General features: G+C 39.4%; 1 protein-coding gene across 1 annotated transcript in view; it reads left to right on the top strand.

Annotated features, from left to right (window-relative positions):
- Nucleotides 1-1,882: 1,882 nt before the first annotated feature.
- The window catches only part of map2 (microtubule-associated protein 2), a 106,545-nt gene continuing 88,790 nt past the window's right edge, over nt 1,883-19,637 (top strand). The window contains exons 1-2 of the mRNA XM_034694030.1: nt 1,883-2,029; nt 2,298-2,385. The gene's annotated coding sequence lies outside the window, so the exon portion shown is untranslated. The remainder of the gene's footprint in view (nt 2,030-2,297; nt 2,386-19,637) is intronic.

Genomic DNA, 19,637 nt, shown 5'->3' with positions numbered 1-19,637 from the left:
CTGGGGTTGTAAAATGTGTATATTCCGGGTTTATGGAATCAGAAAAGACATTTGAAATGCACATATTTGCAAAAGTGAGGAACAATCTAAATTTAAACAGGTGGATTCTTCTCCCACTACTGGGTGTAACCAAGAGCTTTCTTCTTTTTACATGCAGACTGAGAGAAAGCCAGCCCTGTTGCCTCACCTAGGAGGTCCACCTTAACTCCTCTAGCATGTCTGCCTTATCCTCAGGTATTCTTTATACATGTGGCACAGACTCCTTTATTGACCACTTTTACCTAATAATTGCCCCTTAATTGATGATAAATGATTGGTAAACATTTCTGTAAATTATTGCAATTTATTATTTTATGTATTATTGTTCACACTACCAGAGCAGCACTGATAAATTGTATTTTTAAGAGTGTTGTAATGACAGCAGATGCACTCTGGATGGTGCTCTAAGATGTCAAAGGCCAGAGCACGTTGGACAATGCAACATCAAATTCAGTGTAATCAAATCCTCATGCACCATTTAATAATAACAATGCTATACATGCTTGTCTGCCATTTAATTTGACTGGAGGATACTGGTATTTTATATGTAAATGCATGCTTTCCTGTGTTCAATGCAAGGCTTACTGGAAAATCTATTTGACTGAAAGCAGTTCCGTCAAATATTTTTTTAAAATTGAGGAGATGCGAGTCGTACAAAATCTTGGCGGCAGGACAAAAAAAGTTGGATTCACAAAAGGGGGTTAGAAAGAAAAGAAAAAATGTTGATGTCCATGACGTAACGCGCAAACAGAATTAGTCTGTATTCAGCACACCTTTTGTGACCAGCACAATTAACTGCATTGCAGACTACACTAATAGCCTACAGTATATAAGGGGTTCCCAAACTTTTCAGCCCGCAACCCCAAAATATAGGTGCGAAAGACTTGCCACCCACATTGTCCCTCAAAGTGTTTTAATGTGGCTTCATTTAGCTGGTCTGCAGAAAATCACCTACTGCTACTGATGCTTTTGGTAATTAACTGTTCACTAACCCTAAACTTAGGAGTCATCTGGCAAAAAAAGGGCAGATAACTCATTACATTTTCTATTTTTAAGGTTATATTTCAAGCTTAGCTATTATTTTTGTTCATATTTTTTACTATAAAAAGGAAAAGATTACTTAATAAGATAACTTGCCATTCAACTTTTTATTATTGCATTTCTTCAGTATTTATTTGTTCACAACCATATGACGTATAAGAATACAATACCAGCTAAGAGAAGAAAAAAATTATAAATACAAAAAAATCCTGAAAAAATAATAATAAACAAATAATTATGATAATTAACAGTACAAACAAAAAAGGGAAGATAAACGTAAGAAAACAAGGTAAATTAATACAAATAATAATAGCAATAATAACAATATTAATAATAATATATATTTTTAGATAACTTAAAACAAACAAAAAAAAACATTCTGGAAGACATCTCACGACCCTTCATTTGTGTCTCGCGACCCCCCAGGGGGTCCCGACCCACACTTTGGAGTTATGTAAGACGAGCAGCTTTGAGACCAATTTGTTTCAATGAGGATAAACATTTTTAATATTTAGGCTATATATTTTTCAACATTTGGTAAGACGCTAAGAATTCCATTCTAATTTGTTAAGAAACAAAACTCTTTTTACCGAAAGGAGGGCTTTCTAGAGCTAAAAGATTACCTTGTCTATCTCACAACTACAGACTATTAGTCAGCTGTTTCAAATGCCTTTGTAACATGCCGTATCTTGTAAACGAGATTGTTTTTATTACAAAAGAAGAAGAAGCAGGAAGAGCATGTAACAGTTTTTTCCAAGTCTAAATTGGGGTCATGCTTTTGTTAATTCCACCTCTCAGCTCATGCAAAGTCTCCTGCACTGTACCGTAATTGCAAGAGCACGCCTCACAACGTGTTTGAATGATTACTAAAGCCATTACGGTAACTGCAGGCTGCGGAGCCTCTGTCCGACAGACCCGGAGTTGCACTGAAAGACACTGCGCCGAACAGGTAAAGGAAAAAAATGACTTCTTTGATTCTTTATCAGCATTGTCACAGCGGCGTATGTGTATGAATTACTACACCTTAACAGAAGCTTGTGATTCTGACGGTCGGACGGAGTCTTTCACTCGTCATTGAATGAGCAATTCAGCAGGCACTGAAGCAGAAATGATGAGGTGCCCCTCTCTGTGTGGATGGAGAAAGGACGCATTGTTCGTGTACAGGAGAACTGGGTCTGGGTTCTTATGAGTCTGTGCTATTTCATCTCTGTTTTCAGCCAGGTTTTACATGAGCAGTGTTGCGGAATTAGCCTGACATGACATCACAACTGAGCAACAGATCTAGGAACCATATCTCTGAGATAGGTAAGCCAATTATTAATTGCCTTGCCTATTATTGGTCCAATTACGCACTTAAACGCTTGTTTTGTGGACCGGTTGATGGGATAATGTGGGTATTATGCTACATAAAGGCTCTACCTATTGCGGTCACTGCGGGGAATTGCCTTGCTGCGGTGGCAATGCCTGGTTATCAGGCTTAAGAAGGCTTCTATCCCATCATAGATCGTTTTTTAACATGAGGTCAGTGTGGAAATCATTGTAAATTATCCACTATAGAGTCACAATAGTGGTGTATAATCTGGGCAATGCAAGCTGAAGGGACAGGGAGAGGGCATCCAGTATAGGTGCTGAGTCATATCGGCTTCTCAGATTAATCACTGAAATTGAAGCCCATTATGCATCTTTATTATTGTTATAACCCAAGTGTTAAAATGTACATTTAAATGTGCTGTTTAGGTGCTTTTTGAATTCCACATGAAATAATGTATGAAAACTGGCTACATGAGAATCTGATCTCTCTATTGAACATGCTCCATCATGAACACATCACAGTAAATGCAGCTGAAGCAGGGTGTGCTGTAACACCTTGGATATCATTTATCTCATACACTTACTTGATACTAAATTGTGAGCTTGAATATGATAGATATCAGAAGCATTTGTTGGCATCAGTCCAGTCTCATTTACATACTGGCTGGCTATTGATTCCCCTCTGTCATGTCCACTTTCCCGGTGTGTGCAGTAACATTTAAATGCATGATGCATTCAAACCTAGGCAGCAGCAGCAGCTCTGGGCTCCTCCTCGCTGAGGGAACAGGCTTTTTCCCCTCACTGGTACAGGAGCAGTTCAATGTGATTCTGGTCATTTATTGCTTCCAGGCAGATGAAAAGAAATCAAAGAGAGGAAAGGATATTTGTATGTGTTTAGTTTATTGTGTGGCAGACTTGAAATGCATGTTCTTCTTCCTGCTGTATCAGTATAGCATGTTTGCATACCTGTTATTTATTGATAATTGTGGGTTATTAATTGCTACCTCTTAAGTGGATTAACATCGCCATTTTGTGTGTGCTCCTCTAAGGTTCTGACCGTCGTGTATGCAGAACAAAAAAATTTTTTTAGTGATGACTGTCTGCGTGTATGACTTTGAGCAAGATGGACTGAATTCCCTCTTATTGTTAAGGGTCGATACTAATGAAGTGGAATTAAGAGATAGGACTTGATGGCCAATTTTTACAATTATATATATATGTTCTATACCAGCATTAGAAGTACCCCATTGTCCCCCATTTAATTAAAATTCCTTAATGTTAGAAACTCATCCTGAACTTTTTGATACGCCCAGATTAACACGACTAATCTGATTGTAAGTTAATATTCATTAAGTATTCATTAGGTTCACAGACTCCAGCTAAAGGTGTCAAGGTGATGCATGGCTGGTTTATATCTGAGCTTATGAATCACTGCCTGTGTTGAGTGAGATCGATACTGTAGCTGTTGGATTGAAAGACTGTCAGTCACACGTTAGAGCAAGGAATCAAAAGATAAACCAAGTACTGAGTGGTTTTCTTGGGGCCTTTTTCAAGGTACTTTTTTAACCTCCTGTTGTATTAGATGTGAGTAGAGCTGGGCGATATTGAAAAAGATGTTATCACAATAACATTTTTCATATCAATCGATATCGATAATTATCACGATAAATATCAAAACATTATTCCATTTAAATTTAAAGTTAGATTTCTGTTCCTGAGTGAAAGTTGAAGACTGTTTGTTAACTTGTGAGCAGAAGTTGTCTCTGTGCTCTTCCTTTACCCACATCCTGAAAGTGTATTTAATGAAGTGTATAAAGTTAATAGTTAACTCAGAGTTGACACAGTGTGTCAGACTAACGACTGTGCTTTGAGCTTATAGGTTTTGAGTTTTCTTCTGTCACGTTGCTCTTTTCGGCTGTGTTTACATTCCGCTCCAAACGTCTTTAAGCCCCGCCTACCTCTAACACTGCGACATGATTGGCTGTTCAATGCTGTCTTCTTCTTTTGTCAAACATTAGGTGACAACTAGCTTCTAAGGCACATTAGTGCCCCCTCCCTTTCCAGTGGTTGGGGGTTGTAATTACAAGTTTATTTATATTGAATTTTATTGAACAATTGTCATATTTATATAAAGAAAAATTATATCACGATAATTATCGTTTCCGAATTATCGCCCAGCCCTAGCTGTGAGTGCTTATTTTTAGTAAATAAATTAAGCACAGGGTATACCCTTGGATTTTGCTTTAGACAGGTTTGATCACAAAGCCATCATCAAAAACATCAACTGAAGGGGAGAATATTTTGCAGTCTCAATGCAGAAAATCTCCCTTGGGTTGTAATTGGCAGGAGTAAACCTCCAAGTGGAATAAAGGCAGAGAAACTGAGGAAAAAATCAGTACTTTTAAAATAGAACCTTTAAACCAATTGTAGCCGGTAAACAGTGAAGGGAGGCTCATACAGAGTATTTCATGTCATCTTTTCTTCGTGCCAGTCGGGAGCCTGGTGGCAGCATTTTGGACCACCTGCAGGGGAGACTGCAGACTCCCACTGAAACAGAGTTTTGTCAGGTAATACTTCTCTGTGCTAATGATCTGGTGGACACACAGTGGATAGTTTAGGTACATAATATAAATAACGGTCACCTTGTTTCACCTCCTGTTAAGATCATTTAGACCTACATAATTAGGTTAAACTGGGGATTTGTTGTGTGATCACATGTGTGCAGTGAGCTGTCAGAGAGCAGCCAGGGAGCAGGTGTTAGCTAAAGTAGCACTGCAACAGGCCGCTTCACACTTGTATGTAAAGCTGACCTACAGGTCAATCTTTGTGTGTCAATGAGACGAACCTAATCCTGATTCTCTTACACAGATACTTTGTCAGCTGGAAGTGGGCACGCTAGAACACAGAGGTACACAAACAGGCAGTCTTCAACTGTCACAATGTTGACGTAATGCTGTGTGTGTGTGTGTGTGTGTGTGTGTGTGTGTGTGTGTGTGTTTGTGAGTGTGTGAGACAGAGAATGTGGGAAAGGCTGTATGACAAACAGAAACACTCTGCGGTAGCTTTGGCAGCAGCACTAACACACTCGACCAGCATGTCTGCCAGTTAGCTGCCAATCTCTCTCACTCTCTCTCTTCATAAGAGACGTACTCGAGGTTTTCCAAAGAGTAGTTAGCAGGAGCTCCTATGCTCCATGCAAAAACTTAAGATATCAACCAAGGCTGCAACTATTATTTTCATATCTAATTAATATAAATGATGTTGTTAATTTATCAATGCATTGTTTGATCCCCATCTTGTCCAGAAAGAGTAGAAATATACCAATCACAATTTCAGTTCAGTATGAAATATGCTTTAGTATTTTTACTTGAGTTTCATAATACTGATATGCAATCCTCCATGACCTGTACTTCCTGTATGAACAGTGCAAGAACGTCAGCTTTATACTGCACTGTAGGTTGACATTGTTATGTATTCATCTATATTGTATCAGTCCTTTAAATTCAGTCCAGTAAATTTCCATGGAAAGTTAAGCTGTGGAATTTTGGAAAAATTCCAAATTGGAAACTTTCCATGAGAATTATGGGAATTTATGGGAATTAACTGGGAATTGAGGGTAATTTAATGGAAAGGTATCATATCCAAGCATAAATATGTTTTGTTATAAGCAGACATCCATCCAAAGGAATACAATAAAACAGATTTATTTGTAAGTAGAACTTTATCAAGCTTTACTATGTTCGGTAAAGTCTTCCAAATGTTAACCTTTTCAGTGAAGTTGTGGTTTTTAAACTTACATTAAAAGGGAGTCAAAAAAAATATTATGTTAAAAAATACTCAGTTGACTGTAATGAATAGTACCTAAGAACAATTTTGGGGGGGGATTACTTTTAAATGTCTTTCAGAGGAAGCGGGTGATTGTAAACTGCTTTGACTCAGGCACTGCTATCCTGGAAAGCATCTCTTCTCTCTGCTCTTGATGTTGACCTTGTCTCCTGTCAAGGGTAGGGAGAGTAAATAAGAATCAAGGTGGAATGCAGAGTCCATAAACAACTAGCGTGTCATTGATAAAGTGCTTGGCATTGTACATGAGCTAGCTGCTTATGTGCAGCTTTGCAGAGGAGGGCAGGGGGCCAAGGATACCTGGATGGCAATACTCCTACGTCTTGACATTACGCCAGGTTTCATGGTCACTAAATATAGGGGCCGTCATTTTTCAAGAATCAAGTCTGAGCTTTTTTTTTAATATTACATTCCATCTATGAATCAGTGAATCAGTTCTCAGCTCAGGGTCAGTAAAACCAGGAGGAACAAGTTAGATCAGCTTATTCTGAATTTTTAAGTTTCCCTGATTAATTTACTTGTGACATGATCATGTCATCTGATATTCTATCATTAAGGACAATAAAGAAGTGTAAATCATAATGAGAGATACAAGCCTTTAAATGCTGATTAACCGCAAAATGCTGACCTCGTTGTTCTACACTTGACTGCTCTGTCAGGTATTTGGCCATCCCATCACACAGGCGAGTCAAGGCTAAGTCATTTCCATATTGGCTGTCTTTCAGATGTGACTGACCTAATTTGACCTACAGCTAAGGAAGAGCGGCTCTGCTCACTCACAGGTTTCTGCCTGCTACTCACCACAGTGAGACGCCTGTCTTTTCCACATATTGTTGGGCTTCTATTTCTCAACTGCTTTTTTTCCTTTTTGCCCTGAGGCATGCTTAGGTCAAGCTAGCTTACCTTTAGTCTGTGGGAGGTTGGATCAGTCAAATCAAACCCACTAGGGTCCACCCAACACTGAGACTCCATCTGTCTTCCTGACAGCCCTGAGTCCAGGATAGACCACAGCTGTTTGTAGCGTGCTGATGCTTTGTACCAATTCAGTGGGGTGACCCAAAAAAGTTCATACTTGACAAGGGGTGGGAATTGATAAGATCTTATCAATGTCAATGCCATTTTTGATTGTGCTTATCAATCCAATTCCTTATCAATTCTCCTAACGGTTCTTGAGTATTTTTTTGAGGGGAAAAAAAGTAGTTCTACACAGTCTTCTGCACCAAAAGGAACCATTTTATTTTTTCCAAAATTATGTCTGCACAAGACTGAACACGAACATATTCAACTTGAACATACTGAACAATAGGTTGACCTCATTCTCGGCCTTGTGAGTCCGGACGTGGCCCCTGGAGCCTGGAGGAAAGTACTTTGAATTTGGAGAAGAAAAACGCTTTTCCTCCAGGGGTCATCGAGGAGGTACTTTACTCGCTCTCTGTGCCTCATTTTCGGCCGCGTGAGTCCAGACGTGTCCCCTCAAGCCTGAGGGAAAGTGTCCCGACTCTGAAAGGGGAGAGGTAGGCGGGTGTTCGCCTCCCCGACGCAACATGTTCACATGGAACCCTTCTCCACTTCGGCCTGACGCGAACCCCAAGCCGAGTCGGCAAATGCTTCAGCATATTTGAGGTATTTGCACCTAGGAATTATGTGTTGCAGAGTGTCTGACGTAATGCAACGTACCTTGGCGTGACGTGATGTGATGTCGCGCTGGGAAATGAAACGTTAAGAAGAATCGATAACATTTGAGGTGTACATATCCGATGGAATTGATCAATTGGAACCGATTCTAAGTCGGATCCGGTTTTCGATTCCCACCCCTATAGTTGACACAGAACTTCTCTCTTACATCAAAAATAGTCACAGAGACTGAACTGTACACTGTCAAGGAAGTAAGGAACCTAAGCTAGCTTCTCGGGGGGTTATATAAGCTTCAGTAGGATGTAATTTCACCATTAAGTTCTAAAAGATGCCTCATCCTCATTAATTGTGCTCATCTGGTACACCTTGCCAAAGCTAGTTTAAAATAAAGTCCCAAAATGAATTGTAAGTAAAAAGTTACACTAAAAGTTACTTAAATTGGGTGAACAAAGTTATAGAGAGACCTCTCAGTAGGATTTTCTCTTGCATTGTGTCCAACCCATTTAACCTGTCAGAGGATGTGACGGCAGCAAGGTAACACGCTGATAGAATTAGCAACAGGCCAGCTGCTTACTTGTAAGTGTTTGTGGACTCTTCTAAGCTAGAAAACATCAAATGTATGAAGCTTGTTCATATATAAGTGTATATATGATTCTCACAGGGTGGAGATACATTTCAGTCAGTAAATAAAAATCTGGATGAAGAATTTGTTCTTGGCGTCTGAAGTCTATAGGATGTGACTATTTGTACAGAGCTGGATATTTTCCATACCAAACAGTACATAACAGAGCAGAAAAAGGGCTCATAGAAAAACATGTGTGGGCTGAACCAGGACAACATAAGTGTGAGTCACAGCTCACCTAACTATTCAGTGTTGCCTCGCATCTCCTCCTCTCCTCTCCTCTTCTCCTTTCCTCCTTTCCTCTCCTCTAGGAACGGATATTTGTTATGTGACTTATGTGTGATTGTTCAGTGTACACGTGATGGTGTTTGTGTTTGTGTGCAATGTCAGTGCAGTGTGGTATCCTTGTGTAGGAGTGCGTGTGTGTGGGTATCATTTACAGGGAAAAAAAAAATCTCCAGTGGTGTCTTTTTCTTTGATATCTGCCACGCATTACTTTGTGATATAATGCCGGGTGCTTTAGTTTCTCACAAGCTGGTTCATTCAATTCAGTGTTTCCCTGCATATTCTACACAATGCCAAGCTTCACAGAGGTGTGTGTGTGTGTGGGCATAGAAGCACACCCAAATAACCTGACAGTTAGATAGACTTCAGGTTTACAATTGTTTTGCCATAATGAAATTCCCTTATTGTTGAGCTGGAAATATCTCAATATTATAACCACCCTTTGCAACAAGAATGTTTGTCAAATCCTCCTCGCTATTCATGAGTGTGTGAGCGACTCACCTGGCTCATTACAGTGAAACGAACCCCCTGAGATGATCCAAAGAGGGAGCAAAGAAAGCTATCTTCCCACCCAGTGCCCATCAAACTCCCACCACCTACCACTTCCTTGTCCACAAAGGTTTAAAAATGAAAAAGACATCAGTTGTGTATCAGTAATATCCCCAAGCCTTCTCTGCTTTTGCTCTGTCCATCAGGGATTCTTTATGCACTGGTACCAGGTATCTAAATGTGATGGCAGAATCTGCACTCTGAGAAATCATGTAAGTCAACTTTTAACTTTAATCTTTGACAAAGCTGAACAGAAAGAGGTTCACAAAAGCTTCTTGACGGGCTCTCAGGTAGTGCCCAGCCAGCAGAGTGCTGAAGAAATGATAGTGCTGTGGAGACAGTCCAACATACTGTACATGCAGATACTGAATGCTAAGTAAGCTTACATAAATCGCTGCTTTTACATTCTCTGTCAGGATAATTGCATCTAAACATCCCTTTTGTTGAAAACTCCTAGTCTTACCACTCTGTCTTCCATCCCACTCCTCCTAATGGTTTGTCTTGATGGAGCACAGAGGTTAATGGTGACGCCCCCTAAGGTCTGCCACAAAAACCTGACACAGTAGCTGCTGAGTTACAGCGCTACAGAATAATAAAATCTACGTTTTTCTTTCACAAGTTAATAAGAAAAAAGACACAGAGCACTCAAGAGAGGCATATGATGACCTTTTTTTCCACCTGCATTAACACACTGTGCTCAGAACTTCAAGTACAAATGCACCTCAGATAAGTTAAAGTTCAGTTATCATGCCAGGCTTAGTCAGAGATGCATTTAGCTACATTAGCGACGACAGGGGGTTAATGGAATGTCACTACGTTTTATTGTAACTCAAAATGTCAGGCTAAGCTAAGTAACAAGCAACTAAAGATTTTTCTTGTTGATTTAAAGGAAAAATTGGCACCTCAGAAAGTAATGTGTGGCACATTGATGAGAGAAAGTGATGTCTTGTGTTTGAGTTGTAAAGTTAGTACAGTGTACAGTAGGGGTGGGAATCGAAAACCGGATCCGACTTAGAACCGGTTCCAATTGATCAAGTCCATCGGAATTGTACACCTCAAATGTTATCGATTCTTCTTAACGATTCATTTCCCAGCACGACGTCACTTCACCTCACGTCAAGGTATGTTGCATTACGTCAGACACTCTGCGACGCAGATCTCCTAGGTGCAAATACCTCAAATATGCTGAAGCATTTACCGACTCCGCCTCGAAGCATGGGGTTCGCGTCGGGTCGAAGTGGAGAAAGGTTCCATGTGAACATGTTCGCGTCGGGGAGGCGAACACCTGCCTACCTCTCCCCTTTCAGAGTCGGGACGCTTTCCCTCAGGCTCGAGGGGCCACGTCCGGACTCACACGGCCGAAAATGAGGCAACGAGAGCGGGTAAAATACCTCCGTGATGACCCCCGAAGGAAAAGCATATTTCCTCTCCAAATTCAAAGTAATTCATTTTCCTCCAGGCTCAAGGGCGCATGTCTGAACTCACGCAGACGAGAATGAGGTCAATCTATTGTTCAGTATGTTCAAGTGTGAATATGTTAATGTTAAGTCTTGTGCAGACATAATTTTGGAAAAATAAAATGGTTCCTTTTGGTTGGGAAGACTGTGTAGAACTACTTTTTTTCCCCTCAAAAAAATACTCAGGAATCGTTAGGAGAATTGATAAGGAATTGGATTGATAAGCAGAATCGACAATGGCATTGACATTGATAAAATCTTATCAATTCCCACCCCTAGTGTACAGTCATGTCAAATTCAGTATTAGGAAGTTAGGAAACTAAACAAAAAAATTGATTGAATGCTGAGTCACCATTTAGGAAACAGCGCTTCTGATTTTAGTGTTCTGCTGCCTGGCGCTCGGACTTTCCTGGTTTCCCACCATATTGCTGGAAGTGTCAGCAGATGCTCTGTTAAGTGTGTGATCCGTGCCTCTGAACTTGTTGGAAATCCTTGGGAATTCAGAGTGCAAAAGCTTACACATTAGACACGCGACAAGAACATGAATTATTCCCTCATTGGTTTGAAGTGTTGCGTTTTATCCTTCCTGTCATCATCTTTGGGGAAGCAAGTCGTCCTCTTTTTTTTTTTAGTTCAGTAGTACGCTCTCATGTCAACACACATACAGAACTGAAGACCTTCACATTAACACAGTGACGCACACATCCATCCTGAAAATACACACAATCCTCTGGTAATCAACAATAATAGATGTGTAGAAGATGTATCTGCCTTTGTTCCTGTAGTCTCTGAACCTCCTTTAAATGCGGTCGTTTGTTGTGTCGTGTTTGAAACTTTCCTTTGTTCAGACAAAATTCACTTCAGTGCAGCTTCCTTAAATACCTCAGCTTTGTTCTGTGATGTCTGTGGGAATATCAGGGATTGTCAGAGAACCTTGTTTGTGCGTGTGTGTGTGTTTGTGTGTGCATCCTTCTCTCAAGCGACCTGTGAGAAGACTCCCCAGGGGGAGGGGAATTGCTCTCTGCTTTTAGGCGTTAATCTTGACCATCTGCTCCTGCTAAACCCTATGTTGATCACACCCTGCCTCACACAATGTTGCTGCACCTGAGTGACCACATATGCCAGAGTTCATGTCCACTTAAATCACCTTGTACAGAGGGTTACAGAAACTAACTACAAAAAACACATATGGATATAAAAATTAGATATTTGGCTCATTATGTGCCTGTCATCGTCTTGACTTCCCTTTAGTGATCTGTCTGTCAGTAAGAGGCAGTTTTAAAAGATGACACCTTAGAAAGATAAACCAATCTTTATCTATCACAATTTCTCAGACCAAAGTTATAGCAAAAAATTTAACTTGATGAAAATTAGTATTTTGAGTCAGGGCCGGCCTGTGGCATAGGCAGTATAGGCAAATGCTAGGGGCGCCGGCCATCCATAGGTTCACGATGATTCACTTTTGGTTTTAAAAATAATGGTATGCAAATCATTTATTGAAGTCTTTAAGTGTTCATCATTTAATTGTTTTTATTTGTTGTTGTTGTTTTCTTTACACTTTGGAAGCTGTTAGCTTAATTGAATAGCAAATGTAGGCTAGGCTTAAATAAGCATTTTACTTCTGCCTTTTCAGTCATCACTTAACCCCCCTGTTATGTTCATTTCTCTGGAACAACAAAAATGTCCCTGGGTCAATTTGACCCGGGGCATATTCAATTATCCAAAAGTGTCAGAAGAACCCCAAAAAATCCCAATAAACATTTTTTTAAATCTAATTTTTAACTCCATTACTAACCATTTAAATCAAGAGTTAGTCCATTGGTGTTATTTAATGCTCACAGATAATGGTTCAATGAGGATAACTCACTCGTTTTTCATTAAAATTAATGTTAAAACTTTTTTAAATGTACATTGGAAAGCCCTAAATATAAATTCAATAGTTTTACATGACATTGATTTTTGTTTATTTTATTTTAAATTTAGATTTTTTTTATGAAGTGATGTTGATAAATTAACACGACACCTCTACTGTCACATGCTGTTCAGATTTTTATGCTGCATTTAGCTGGTTTGGAAGGCATATATTTCCTAAAATAGACTTTTAAAAGGGTCAATTTGACCCGCAACATAACAGGAGGGTTAAAACATTCCTGTTGCTTTGTTGAAAGTGTCTGTTCTGTGAAATGATTGTTATATAATGACTGAATACATTCTACTACTATTAGATTATGTATTTTGAAATTGTATTAATATTTTCCTGCTAAATATCAGTGTTATTACCATTTTATGAATGTTCTTTTAGAGGTCATTTTTATTTTAAAACAAAGGAAATCTGTAAAACATAAAGCTGGATGTCAGTTGTCTTTCAGTGTATAAGTGATGTGATTGTTGGAGTTGGTTACAACACAAGGGGCACCAGTTCAAATCTTGCCTAGGGCACCAAGTCGGTTAGGGCCGGCTCTGTTTTGAGTTGCAGCAGACATTACTACATCCTTTAAATGACAGTTTATGGAAGATGTCACAGACTACATGGACAAGCCACACACAAGTGCATTCACAACAAACAACACAAAAGCTGCTTCCCTTAAATAAACCAAATTAAAGGCAGCTAGAGCTCATGCCCCACAGGCATAGCACTTTAATATCCCCTTTAATATTGTGTAAATTTCAGTAATGAAACCCTAAAGTACGCAAGACTGTTTGAATTTCATATCTACAGACTCAGTATAACAGCTTAAATGCAAACACTTAGTTAAGGTTCTCTGAGTTAGATGTGAAATTATTTTGGATTTCACATTTTGAGTGAGTGGATTTCATTTTGGTCACATTTAATGGATTCAAATATTAGAAAGGGGGTCGACTCTTGTATCACCTCATTTCTCTATAATCTAATCTCTACAGAAGATAATGAATTGAGAAAATGATTAATGAGAAAGCTTTGGGAAAGAGTTGTACAAAAAAGGAAAAAAGGACTCCACCATTAAATTTCTTATGCTAAAATGTGTCACCCAGACATCCATTGTGTCACATGCCTTAACTTACTCTATTCCTCCCAAATTGCCTGTTTTAACGGAATGATACACTACAAATAGAGGAGGCAGGCAAAATAACCTGCACACAGCAGCACATTAGGTACAATGGTTATAAGATTACAAGGATTAGGAGCTAGTTTATACAAGATCAAGTGTGAGTGGGAACCTCCTTACTGAAGGAAATGATGGGATTACCCCACTGAGGATGTTATTATTGAACTGACAGAATACACGCACACACACTCACACACACAATCTGGCCTATATCTTTAATGAAAAACATTTAAGAAGATATTGAGGCTTAAACAACCTGTGAGTTGTTAGTGGCATGACCTGAACCTGGCATATCTGAAACACACTGACTGACCCTGACAGTACAAAATAATCTAAAATCTAACCTAAAAGAGTAATGTGTCACACTGAACCCTGAGAAATCAAATAAATGATAAATAAATCAGATAGTGTAATTTGTTTTGGCTCAGTTTCCTTGCCCAATGTCGAATAGTACTGTTATCATCAACACAGCATAAAAGGGATCAATTCAGAAATGTTTTTAACACTCTTTTGAATGTAACTGAATGGTTGGCCTACTATTTTAAAGCAAATGAGGTTTCAGAACTCTAGCGCTATCTAAGAAAGTGGCTTAACATTTCAAACCCTTTCATTTTAGTGTTTAGTGTTTTCACTTTGTGACCTCACCTGCCCATCTTTAAATGACCCACACTGTACTTACACAAGCTAACTTACTCTAAACATGCCTAACTGTCAGACCAAAACATTAGGTATGATATACACATACAATTAAAATCAGATGTTGAGCCTCTCTGCATTTTCTCATTGGAAGTCATTAGGTCAAACCACCTATCCTCACACACACCAACCATCAAGCACGCACGCACCCATGCACACACACACACACACACACACACACACAGTGTAGCTGGCTGCCCTTTTACAGTCTCTATTCCATGTGCCTCCTGTCAGCAGGCACGCCTTCTCTTTGATTTGCTCATTGCAGTGCTGTTCGTGTTGCGGCACACGGGTTTATGTGCCTTTCTCTTGTTTTCTGCAGCAGGTGTTTGAGGGATTAAGGAATCTTGGAGAAGGAAACCTTTCCCCCCCTGCCAGCATCTTTTCGTATATTTCGTCGCTTCTTGCAGGGTACAAGTTTAAGAGAATGCACAACTAGATCAGTAGGACCATTCTCCCTCTTCCTCTTTTTGTTCTCCACTCTGTATATTTCATATACGCCAAGTGTGTGTTTGCTTAGCCGTGGCACGAAGAACCCCTTTTGCTCCCATGGCAACCAATCCAATTGTGTTTGTGGGATAACATTGATAATTATTGCTCACTGTTCTTTGGTGGTTTTCGCACACACACATACACACACACGCACAGAATTAGAATGAAAGTGAAAAAAGGTTTGAGGATCGACCCGTTGAAAGACAGTCGTTTTTATATATCATCTTTGAGGCAGCATTTTTATTCCATGGATCCCCTAAAAACAAGATGAAAACCTGGCGCCAAATCAAGCAAACAGTAGTAATTATGTACACTCTGAAAGACAATCCCACTCAGGCTCTTTTAATTGTATGAGGGTGGGAGGGTAACACTTTGTGTCTACTTCATTTATGATTTGGAAAGTGGCCATGAAATATGAAGCATACAGCAGCCCCTTTTGGAGTAAACGTTATCATTTTTTAACATTCACACTATCTGTGCTGCATCTGTCATTCAATTTATGGTCTAACTGGTACGTCAGGCAGGAGAACTCGAGACTCTTACGATAACTGATTTTATTTCCCGTCTTTCTTACTGATCACAAAGCTGTGTTAAATACTAGATCCTGGTAGGTCAAAACCCCTGATTAATGGTAATTAACAGTGTTGCAGTACTCAAGATCGGTCTTGGTCTCGAGGCTGCTTATTTCAGGTCTCGTCTTGGAATCAAAAGCATTTTTACTCGGTCTTGGACTGGGCGGACTCCGTATTTTATATCAAGATCAGTCGAGACCACCACTTATGCACTCTGTGTCCCTGTCATTACTGTGATAAGGGAAAAAAAACAAAACTTAAGGAGTCAAAAGAAAGGCAACAAAGACAAAACCAAAACTTGTTTGTTGCTGTGAATTGTATTCAAAGCAAACTTAAATAAAATAAACAGAAGTCTTTTATTTTGTTGACTCTCATGATGATTCTTTCATTGTATATGGTCTTGCCCTGCCTTGGTCTTGGTCTTGACTCTGTCTAGATCCCTAAATGTCTTGGTCTTGTTTTGGTCTCGGTGCACTCTGGTCTCAGACATGTCTTGGTCTTGGTTAATGTGGTCTTGACTACAACACTAGTAATTCATTCTAAATATTAAGAGTAACCAGATCACACATGTCACATGCAATCAATCAAAGTAGGCAGGCCCATTTATTACCTCTATGTTGCAAAAAACATTAGCTTATGATTGCATTGGTAAACAGGGGGAGACAAGACTCCTCCACTGGCCTACTCTTACCCTGTCAGGATTCAGCTTTGCATATTCACCCACTCACTTTACATTATCTCTTATGTAATGAATAGCTTTGTTGATCATAACATTGAATCACAAGCTATACTTAGAACTAAAAAAGCGAAACTCTCTGCCTTAATTCAGTACTTTTTGAGTGGTCTGTTTGTGTCTTATTAGTTGTCATGCTGTCCCCTTCCTACCATCCTATCCTTGCTCCTTTCTCCTTTAACCTCACTCCCATCCCATCCAGCTGCTTCTCCTTGTTTTCTTTGCAATGATAGATGTGTTAGGGGTGAAGAAATTTCAAAACCAAGGTCAAGTTATTGTATCAGTATGATATGTGTTGTGTTTGTGCTAATTGGGTTATATTTCATGTTGTAGAGCTGAAGGTGCTCCAGCATTTGTGGAAGTAACGCTTCAGTGTCTTTGGTAACTACTTATTGATTGTTTTAATGTGCTTAGCCTCAAAGGCTTCCCCTGTTATGTCACCTCACTACCTCTTCCCTCTGTCTCCTCTGAAACTGTATTCACCCGTGGGGAATACTGAGGCGCTGTTTCTACATGAAACACAGTATAAGCTCTGTAAATCCTTTTTCTTTGTTCTACTTAGTGCTATTTTTTCCAGACACTTTTCTGTCTAGATCTTGATATCACAAAAATAAACACTTTAGTTAGACTGGAAAAATGGATTATGAAATGTGATTTCAGTTTGACAACAAAAATGTATGCTGATATTATTTCACCCCTAGAGACTTGAAAGGAAGCAAAACTGATGTAAAAGTATTTCTAAGCTAGAAAAAATAATCACTTCACTGAAGGCATCACTTCTAGGGTTGCAAAGGGGTGGAAAATCTCCCGGTAAATTGAGGGTAATTTAATGGAACAGTATCATATCCAAGCATAAATATGTTTTGTTATAAGCAGACATCCATCCAAATTAATACAATTAAAGCTGATTTATTTGTGAGTAGAACTTTATCAAGTGTTAAATATTTTTTTGAACAATCTGTTCTTTCTTTGAAGAACAAAAACATGAATGTTGAGTTAAATATTACTCAACCCCCGACCCAACCCATTCAAAAATTAACAAAAATGCAATCCCAACAAAGTCCCATTCAAAATGTTAAATGAAAAGAGCCCCTCTCCCTCCAAAAAAGTCCCATTCAACATGCAAATAAAAAAGCATCTTCCCTCAAGCTTCTCAAGCCTAGCCTCTGTATTTTTGCTGAACCCTTTCAGGCAATTGGCTCTTCCTGGGTCTCATTTACATCCTCCATGTCCACTTCCTCAACATCCAACATCTGACTCTTCCTCTTCAGTGTCACTGTCCAGCCTTGTTGAGGATGGCTCTGCATAGATATTCAACTGTACTTGACATGAAATCTGGTTGTTTTAGTCAGGATTATGCTAAAATATATTTTCCATATTTAAATTCCCTATTAAGAGCCAACCTTCAATTTAGTATTTGTTCCCATAAATTCCCATTAATTCCAATTGAAAGTTTCTAACTTTGAATTTTGCAACCCTAATCCCTTCTGACAGGTGAAGGTTTTATTTGAGTCTAAACCAGAGAGATAGTGAGCAGGACAGGTTACGCTGACAGCCTTTAAACACTCTCAAGTTTGATCATCTGTGTTTAACAGTTTACACAACAACCACTATGTTACACTTTACCCCCACAATCTTCGTCTCATGGCTCTAAAGTAGCTGCATGAGTTGCTAATGTATCCCTGGAGTCATCAGCATTCTTTAAACAAAAAAAAGAGAAAATATGAACCTTCACTTCGGCTGAATCAGCTAATGCTGTTATCTGTTGCCATGGAGACTGCCTGAGTTGGGATGTTGCTGTGGAAACTGAGAAGCTGCTCACTGCCACCCACAGCAGCCCTCCCCACTCCCCTCCACCAACTCGAACCACACCAACACCTTTAAACACATGCTAACACACAGCAGACTCATGTTGCTCAGGCAAATATGTATGTCTGTATGTTGAACACTACAGGTAGCTCTGTTTTTATTTCAACCTGACAGACTTCTGTACAAATTTGTAAAGAACATGTTGAGCGCTACTGTTCATAGGGAGGCCTAAATTGAATATAGACTGGCTGAATGTTTCAGGGGTTAATAAAACCGGATGTATTGCTGGAGATGGTCTGATTCCACCTTCAGGTTGCTGATTCTGTATCTGTATATTGAACTGGCGGATACAGAGGGATCCAAAACCAGGACAATGTTGGCCTTGATTCTAACTAGATTTAATATTACTTAGCATTAGGGGTGTAATGATTCTTTTTAACAACGATTCAATTCACGATTCGTGGCTGCCGATACGATTAAAGGACAATAATGGTTTATTTAGAACGATACGATACGAAACGATTCAATGACTTTAAATCGATTCAGTAACTTTTCAGCCAAAAATTCAACCGGTGTGACTGTGAAATAAATACCTTGACACTGGACAGTCCTATATTCCTGTTGTTTCTTGTAAGGGAATCAGGTATAAAATAATTATGGATAGAAACAAACAAGGCCTGAGGCTTCTGCAGAGCTGATGTTACCTTGTGCTGCTGCTGCAGCGGGGAACACTGCAAGAGGTTCCTGGACGGTCGGCGTTGTGTGAACTCCCATGGCACCTTAGCAGGTGGTTGGATAGATTTGTGGTGTTGTCGTGGTACTCTACTTGAACTTTACATATCTTGCAAACAGCAAGCGACTTATTTAAAACATCTCTGTCTTTGCAAAAGCCAAAGCGTTTCCACACTCTGGATCGTAATCATTACGGTCCAGTGTGTCTCCGGTGTGTGTGGCTTGATCATTTCTTGCTTGCCAGCTTCTCCTCTGCCATCCGCCATGCTATGTTTTGTTGTTTGCTGGCGTGTGGCGATGACGTCACAGACAGGCAGCCTGAATTGTGTAACATTTAACGTCTTTATCGTTATAAGTGCAAAAAAAACCACATCCATATAAAGTCTACCGTGCTTAAATCCAATGTGTTATTTCCTAGTATCGATACAACAGATGTATTATCTTTTAAAATGAATTTAGATCGATATATGTTGTCCAGAAGGCCAACTTGCCGAGCACAGATCAGTGTAGTCGAATCGTAGGAATATAAATCGATACATCGATGTAGTGGATGAAGTGTTACACCCCTTCTTAGTATTCTGAGCCCTGATCCGGAACTTGTGTTTGCTTAGATAATAAAGCTGCACACCATTCTTTTTTTTTTTTCAATTACTTAAGTTAACAAACTGCCTAAAAGATGCCCTCAGCTTATTCCATTTAATTTAGTCTAGCTAGCATTGTTGTAAAACTCAAGTA

Source organism: Notolabrus celidotus, chromosome 10, assembly GCF_009762535.1.
Source record: "Notolabrus celidotus isolate fNotCel1 chromosome 10, fNotCel1.pri, whole genome shotgun sequence".
NCBI classification, from domain to species: domain Eukaryota; kingdom Metazoa; phylum Chordata; class Actinopteri; order Labriformes; family Labridae; genus Notolabrus; species Notolabrus celidotus.
The sequence above is the reverse complement of the archived record's forward strand: the minus strand, read 5'-3'. Positions and strand labels throughout refer to the sequence as shown.